This window comes from Pan paniscus, chromosome 20, assembly GCF_029289425.2.
Source record: "Pan paniscus chromosome 20, NHGRI_mPanPan1-v2.0_pri, whole genome shotgun sequence".
NCBI classification, from domain to species: Eukaryota; Metazoa; Chordata; class Mammalia; order Primates; family Hominidae; genus Pan; species Pan paniscus.
In genome coordinates, this window is record NC_073269.2 from 12,257,027 (window position 1) to 12,266,134 (window position 9,108).

Here is a 9,108-nt window from a genome sequence, read left to right on the forward strand (position 1 = left end):
GTTATTCTTTTTTTCCTCTTTCCTCCTTCCATACTGTGCTCTTTGGAAGGAAGGCACCCCGTGTAGCTTACACCTAAGGATTGGAGAGTTACGTTCCACTCCTTGAGGGCAGAGCATCTACATGAATTATTTGAAATTCTTCTGCAGGGGAAGAAGTCCCTCATCCCCTATTATGAAATTATGTGCTCCTTTTTTTTTTTTTTTTGAGACAGGGTCTTGCTCTGTTGCCCAGGCTGCAGTGCACTTATGCAAACATGGCTCACTGCAGCCCCAACCTCCCACTCTTAAGCAATCCTCCCACCTCAGCCTCCTGAATAGCTGGGATTACAGGTGTGCACTGCCACACCCAGCTAATTTCTTTAATTTGTTTTATTTTTAGTAGAGATGCGGTTTCGCTATGTTGTAAAGGCTGGTCTGGAACTCCTGGCCTCAGCGATCCTCCCGCCTTGGCCTCTCAAACTGCTGGGATTACAGACGTGAGCCACCATGCCTGGCCTGCTCATTTCTTGACATCAGTATGGACTCACAAATATTCATTTTATGCTTCGGATTATAGTCATCCGACATCATTTTTTTTTTTTTTGACAGGGTCTCTCTCTGTCACCCAGGCTGGAGTACAGTGGTGCAATCATAGCTCACTGCAGTCTCAAACTCCTGGGCTCAAAGGATCCTCCTGCCTTAGCCTCCCAAGCAGCTGGGACCACAGGCATGCACCACCACACCTGGCTAATTTTTAAATGTTTTATTTTTCAGCCTGGGCAACATGGTGAAATTCCATCTCTACTAAAAATACAAAAACTTAGCCGGGCATAGTGGCACGCGCCTGCACTCCCAGCTAATCGGGAGTCTGAGGCACGAGAATCATGTGAACAAAGGAGGTGGAGGTTACAATGAGTTGAGATCTTGTCACCACACTTCAGCCTGGGTAACAGAGTGAGACTTCACCTCAAAATAAATAAATACCTAAATACATAAATAAATAAAAATTAAAAAAAAAGAATGGGGCCGTGTGCGGTGGCTTACACCTGTAATCCCAGCACTTTGGGAGGCTGAGGCGGGCAGATCACCTGAGGTCATGAGTTCAAGACCAGCCTGGCCAAAATGGTGAAACCCCATTTCTACTAAAAATACAAAAATTAGCCAGGCATGGTGGCATGCACCTGCACTCCCAGCTACTCGGGAGGTTGAGGCACGAGAATTGCTTGAACGTGGGAGGCGGAGGTTGCAGTCAGCTGAGATTGTGCCACTGCACTCCAGCCTGGGTGACAGAGTGAGACTCCATCTCAAAAAAAAAAAAAAATGAAGAAGTGGTGCTTCACCAGGGAGAGTCTGGGCAGCAAAACACCCTCCGGCGTCTCCTGGCATTGCTCCTGGCTGCACTCCAGGGACAGTGACCTTCCTTGAGCACCAGCTTGGTCCTTCCCCAGGGCCTTTGTCCTTGCCAGTTGCTCTGCCCAGAATGCTCTTCTCCCGTCTGCTTCTTTTCATCGCCCCATTCCCTGCCCTACCTCTCCCTCCTCCTCGAAGAAGCTTGCCCAGACAACTGCCCTAGCAAAAGCAGCTCCCACCCTGACTGTCACTAGCCCCTTTGCTAGACTGTGTGATTGTCCCAATATTTTATCCCTAGGTGAAATGATCTTTTTCTTTTCTTTTCTTTTTTTTTGAGACGGAGTCTCGCTCTTTCGCCCAGGCTGGAGTCCAGTGGCACGAACTTGGCTCACTGCAACCTCCGCTTCCCAGGTTCAAGTGATTCTCTTGCCTCAGCCTCCCAAGTAGCTGGGACTACAGGTGCGTGCCACCACACCTGGCTAATTTTTTGTATTTTCAGTAGAGATGGGGTTTCACCATGTTAGCCAGGATGGTTTCCATCTACTGACCTTGTGATCCACCCGCCTCGGCCTCCCAAAGTGCTGGGATTATAGGCGTGAGCCACCGCGCCCGGCCATGAAATGATTTCTTTCACTCGTATTAGTTTATTTCATCTAAATGCAACTGTCATGAGGCGCAAGGACAGGGATGGCCTTTGGCATGCACGATATTTGTTTTTTGTTTTGTTTTGTTTGTTTTTTGAGACGGAGTCTCACTCTGTGCCCCAGGCTGGAGTGTGGTGCGCGATCTCAGCAAACTGCAACCTCCGCCTCCTGGGTTCAAGAAATTCTCCTGCCTCAGCCTCCCAAGTGGCTGGGACTACAGGTGTGCACCACCACGCCTGGCTAATTTTTGTATTTTATTTTACTGAGACAGAGTCTCGCTCTGTTGCCCAGGCTGGGGTGCAATGGCATGATCTTGGCTCACTGCAACCTCCGCCTCCTGGGTTCAAGGGATTTCCAGCTAATTTTTGTCTTTTAAGTAGAGACGAGGTTTCAGCAAGTTGGCCAGGCTGGTCTTGAACTCCTGATCTCAAGTGATCCATCCACCTCGACCTCCCAAAGTGGCTAGGATTACAGGCGTGAGCTACCACGCCTGGCCTAATTTTTGTATTTTAGTAGAGACAGGGTTTCACCATGATGGCCAGGCTGGTCATGAACTCCTGACCTCAAGTAATCCGCTTGCCTCAGCCTCCCAGAGTGCTGGGATTACAGGTGTGAGCCACCGTGCCCAGAATGTTGGTTTTTTGTTTTGTTTTTGTTTTTGAGATAGGATCTTGCTCTGTTGCCCAGGCTGGAGTTCAGTGGCATGATCACAACTCGCTTCACTGCAACCTCCACCTCCCAGGCTCAAGGGATGTTCCTGCCTCAGCCTCCCAAGTAGCTGGAACTACAGGTTCAAGCCACCATACCCAGCTAATTTTTTGTATTGTTTATAGAAATGGGGTTTTTCCATGTTGCCCAGGTTGGTCTCGCACTCCTGGGCTCAAGTGATCTACCGCCTCAGCCTCCCAAAGTGCTGGGACTACAAGCATGCACCACCCCGCCTGGCTAATTTTTGTATTTTTTGTGTGTGTGTGGAGACAGGATCTCACTGTGTTGCCCAGGTTGTTGTCAAACTCCTGGGCTCAAGCAATCTGCCCACCTCAGCCTCCCAAAGTGCCGAGATTACAGGCGTGTGCCACCATGCCCAGTCAATATTGTTCTTAAAAATTATTTTGAGGCTGGGCATGGTGGCTGGGCATGGTGGCTCACACCTGTAATCCAGGCACTTTGGGAAGCCGAGGTGGAAGGATCGCTTGAGGCCAGGTGTTTGAAACCAGCCTGGGTAACATAGCCAGACCCATCTCTACAAAATATTTGTTAAATTAGCAGGGTGTGGTGGTGCACACCTGTAGTCCTAGCTACTCAGGAGGCTGAGACAGGAGGATCGCTTGAGCCCACGAGTTCCAGCCTACAGCGAGCAATGATTGCGCCACTGCACTCCATCCAGCCTGGGCATCAGAGCGAGACCCTATTTCTACAAATATATATATAACATATATACATACATAGCATATAGTATTTACATATATATAACATAATATTTACATATATATATACACACACACTATATATAAATAATTCTTTTGAAATATTTTGGACATGTCTCCCTGAGGTACCTGGGAAGTGCTGATAATAAACTCCATACTGGCCAGGCACGGTGGCTTACACCTATAATCCCAGCACTTTGGGAGGCCGAGGTGGGCGAATCACTTTAGGTCAGGAGTTCGAGACCAGCTTGGCCAACATAGTGAAACCCCATCTCTACTAAAAATACAACAATTAGCCGGGTGAGGTGGCAGGTGCCTATAATCCCAGCTACTCGGGAGGTGGCACGATCTCAGCTCACTGCAACCTCCGCCTACCAGGCTCAAGTGATCTTCCTGCCTTAGCCTCCCGAGTAGCTGGGATTACAGGTGCCCAGCACCACACCCAGTTAATTTTGTATTTTTAGTAGAGAAGGGGTTTCGCCATGTTGCCGAGGCTGCTCTTGAACTCCTGACCTCAAGTGATCCACCCGCCTCAGCCTCCCAAAGTACTGGGATTACAGGCATGCGCCACTGTGCCCGTCCTGAAGGTCATAGACATTGAGAGAAGGGTGAACCAGCCTCGCACTGGAAGGGCTGCAAAGTGGCTCAGCTGGTGGACCCTAGATCTGGTGACTTGGGGCTCAAAGCCTCCTTCTATTATTCTCCTTGGTGTATGACTCAGTTTTTCCATCTGTAAAATGGGTACAATCCTCATTATGCTGGTGTTGGCGTGAGGATTAATGAGACGATGTCGGGCATATAACACACTCAGAAATTGTCGTCTATGAGTCTGATCCCTGAAGTGCACACACAGGTAGAATTTTGCAGATGATTTTATGGGGTTTCACATACTCCCCCAAACCAAATCCTGAACTTCTGACCCATAAACCCTCTAAGTCATCCCCACCCCCAGCTTAATAACCAGGCTCTGTCTAATGAGTTAGGAGGTGTAAGAGCCCAAAGAGCTCCAGGTGTGGGAGGAGGCGGGAGGCTGGAGGGGGGCTCGGGGAGGGGCCGCCCCATGCGCACAGGGCAGCCAGTGTGTCTGAGGCTGCCTAGGCCGTAGGAACAGGCCCCCAGGGGCAGGTGGGATCTTGATTCCAGCCTGCAGTGTGTGGGTGGGGCAGTCTAGACCAGCCAGGCTTTCCAGTCCGCCCAGTGTGGGGGTTGGGCCAGTGGAGGCCCCTGGAGGCAGGGACAGGAGCACTCGACCTGCACCGACACCTCTGGACCTGGACGGCCCCACACCCATCCTTCCCAAACTGCAGCCCCCTCCCGGGATGGGAAGCTGAACCCGTGCATCCACCCCACATCTCCCCGGATTGTGTGTGAGCAAGTTGCATTTGCCGCCTTTGCTGGGTTTGTCCTTGGGGTCCACGGAGGTCATGGGAACCATCCCAGGAAAAGCAAACCCGCGTGTGAGCCGGCAGGACACGCCAAGCTTGCAGAGGGGCAGGTTATGGCGGGAGCACCCTTTCCTGCTGGAAATGCTTCCCCGGGCCGGGAACCCCAGGTCTCCAGATGGGGAAACTGAGGTCCAGTGGGGAAAAGACCTTGTTTAGGTCCTTCGAGGGGACTGGGACAGGAGCCGGGGCATGCGTCATCCACATCAGCACCTGTGCTCACCCACACAGACACTGGCCCCTTTGCGCACTCACACCCACTCCTGCACGGGCACATCCAGACAGGAGGGCCCACGCCCCAGCTCCCCTCCCTCGGCACACCCACCCCCATGCCTGCTCACATGCTCCGGACCATGAGACCCACGCCCCAAACACACGTGCCATTTCAACAAAGAGCTAGCTCTGGGGCCACCATCCGGGGTCAAGGGTCTTGGAGACCAGCTTGCCACAGCGTCTTTCCATTTCATAGCATTTTTTTTTTTTTTTTTTGAGACAGAGTTTTGCTCTTGTTGCCCAGGCTGGCGTGCAATGGTGCGATTTTGGCTCACCGCAACCTCCACCTCCCAGGTTCAAGCGATTCTCCTGCCTCAGCCTCCTGAATAGCTGGGATTACAGGCATGCGACACCGTGCCTGGCTAATTTTGTGTTTTTAGTAGAGATGGGGTTTCTCAATGTTGGTCAGGTTGGTCTTGAACTCCAGACCTCAGGTGATCTGCCCGCCTTGGCCTCCCAAAGTGCTGGAATTTTTTATTTATTTATTTATATTTTTGAGACGGAGTTTCGCTCTTGTTGCCCAGGCTGGAGTGCAGTGATGCAATCTCAGCTCACCGCAATCTCTGCCTTCTGGTTTCAAGCAATTCTCCTGCCTCAGCCCCGCAAGTAGCTGGGATTACAGGCATGCAGCACCACCTCTGGCTAATTTTTTTTTTTTTTTAGTAGAGATGGGTTTCTCCATGTTGGTCAGGCTGGTCTTGAACTCCGGACCTCAGGTGATCCGCCCACCTCAGCCTCCCAAAGTGTGGGATTACAGGCGTGAGCCACTGGGCCCGGTCTTTTTTTTTTTTTTTTTTTTTTTTTTTTTTTGAGATGGAGTCCTGCTCTTTCGCCCAAGCTTTAAAGTGCAGTGGCACGATCTCAGCTCACTGCAACCTCTGCCCCCTGGGTTCAAGCAATTCTTCTGCCTCAGCCTCCTGAGTAGCTGGGATCACAGGCGCCAGCCACCACACCCAGGGAATTTTTGTATTTTTAGTAGAGATGGGGTTTCACAATGTTGGCCAGGCTGGTCTCGAATTCCTGACCTCAGGTGATCCACCTGCCTCGGCCTCCCAAAGTGCTGGGATTACAGGAGTGAGCCACTGTGCCCGGCCTGTATGTTATCTTTTTACGTATCACTTTCTGAGTGCATTTGTGTGCATAAAGCTGACATTTACATTTGTGTGAATTTGTGAATATTTGTGTAAGTCTGTGAGCACTTATTCCTGTTCACAAGGTGACAAGGTGCCTGTGTGTGTGTGTGTGTGTGTTGTCTGAAAGTAACACACATTTTTCTTTTCTTTTTTTTTTTTTTTTTTGAGACAGAGTCTCGCTCTGTCACCCAGGCTGGAGTGCAGTGGCAAGATCTCAGCTCACTTCAACCTCTGCCTCCTGGGTTCAAGCGCTTCTCCTGCCTCAGCCTCCCAAGTAGCTGGGATTACAGGCGTGTGCCACCATGCCTGGCTAATTTTTGTATTTTTAGTAGAGACAGGGTTTCACCATGTTGGTCAGGCTGGTCTTGAACTCCTGACCTCAAGTGATCCACCTGCCTCGGCCTCCCAAAGTGCTGGGATTACAGGCTTGAGCCACCGTGCCTGGCCGAAAGTAACACACTTTTCTTTCCAGGCCTGTAAAGAACGAACTCACAGAAACACTTGTGCATTCACAATTGTATACAGCTAAGAGGCATGCAGGGGGTATTTTGACAAAAATACAATGGAGGGCCAAGCACAGTGGCACACACCTGTAATCCCAGCACTTTGGGAGGCCGAGGCGGGTGGATCACCTGAGGTCAGGAGATCGAGACCATCCTGACTAACACAATGAAACCCCGTCTCTACTAAAAATACAAAATATTAGCTGGGCATGGTGGCCGGCGCCTGTAGTTCCAGCTACTGGGGAGGCTAAGGCAGGAGAATGGTGTGAACCCGGGAGGCGGAGCTTGCAGTGAGCTAAGATCACACCACTGCACTCCAGCCTGGGTGACAGAGCGAGACTCGGTCTCAAAAAAAAACAAACAGAAAAAAAAGAAAAAAATGCACAAATCGGCGCTTAGACCTTACAAATAAACACACAATTGCACTCATGTACACAAATATTTGTACTCAACACGTTCACACACACTTCCATACTGACAGACACAATCAGATTCATACACAGAAATACATTTGCTTACACAGATATGAATTCCTAGATAAATATGCACATTTGAACTCTCACAAAAGCATTCAGACATAGGCATTCTTTTTTTTTTTTTTTTAATGTGACGGAGTCTCACTCTGTCGCCCATGCTGGAGTACAGTGGTGCAATCCTAGCTTGCTGCAACTTCTGCCTCCTGGGTTCAAGCGATTCTCCTGCCTCAACCTCCCAAGTAGCTGCAATTATAGGTGTGGGCAACCACGCCCGGCTAACTTTTGTATTTTTAGTAGAGACGGGGTTTCACCATGTTGGCCAGGCTGGTTTTGAACTCCTGACCTCAGGTGATCCACCCGCCTCAGCCTCCCAAAGCACTGGGATTACAGGCATGAGCCACTGCACCCGGCAGAAACAGGCATTCTTGCACAGGTATACCTGCTTTCATGCCTACACAATCTGTCACAGGCACCCACCATATATTCAAATCCACAAAGATACTCACATATAAACACACATATATGCACAAAAATATAGTCAGGAACTGCTCATCATAAATCACACATCTGCCGGGCGCAGTGCCTCAAGCCTGTAATCCCAGCACTTCAGGAGGCCGAGGTGGGTGGATCACGAGGTCAGGAGATCGAGACCATCCTGGCTAACACGGTGAAACCCGGTCTCTACTTAATAAAAAATACAAAAAACCAGCCAGGTGTGGTGGCGGGTGCCTGTAGTCCCAGCTACTTGGGAGGCTGAGGCAGGAGAATGGCATGAACCCAGGAGGCAGAGCTTGCAGTGAGCCAAGATCGCGCCACTGCACTCCAGCCTGAGCGATAGAGTGAGACTCCGTCTCAAAAAATCAATCAATCAATCAATCACACATCCATGTGCATATAGCCAGATTCACATACTCAAATACAAACCCACTTAGACACACATCCTTACCTCCACACAGAGCCTTCTCCCAGCACACACTGCAGATACCAGAATAATACACGAAGACACTTGCAAATACACCCAGTACAGCTACGCAAGGACACTCAGACACAAATAGTCACACTCTTGCAGAAATATACACACTTTTTTTTTTTTTTGAGACAGAGTCTCACTCTGTTGGCCAAGCTGGAGTGCAGTGGCACTATCTCAGCTTCTGCCTCCCTGGTTCAAGCGATTCTCCCGCCTCAGCCTCCCGAGTACTTGGGATTACAGGCATGCACCACTATGCCCGGCTAATTTTTAAAAAATTTATTTTTAGTAGAGACGGGGTTTTGCTATGTTGGCCAGGCTACTCTTGAACTCCTGGCCTCAAGTGATCTGCCCGCCTTGGCCTCCCAAAGTGCTGGGATTACACTCGTGGCCACCGCTCTCGGCCTGAAATACACACACTCTCAATGTCTCTCCATACTCCTGCATTGACAGAGGCATCAATAACAGCCTCATACAACACACCAGTACGTTCAGATGCACAGAGATAGACATACTCACAGCACTCCAAAAACACACACACAGCCGGGCACGGTGGCTGCCGCCTGTAATCCCAGCACTTTGGGAGGCTGAGGCGGGTGGATCACCTAAGGTCAGGAGTTTGAGACTAGCCTGGCTAACATGGGGAAACCCCAACTCTACTAAAAATACAAAAATTAGCCGGGAGTGGTGGCGCATCCCCGTAATCCCAGCTACTCGGGAGGCTGAGGCAGGAGAATCGCTTGAGCCTGGGAGGCGGAGGTTGCAGTGAGCCGAGATCGCGCCACTGCACTCCAGCCTGGGAGACAGAGTGAGTGAGACCCTGTCTCAAAAAAAAACAAAAACAAAAACAAAAAACAGACACACACTCATCACTTCCATCCATCCTCAGGATTCAGACATCTATATAATACAGA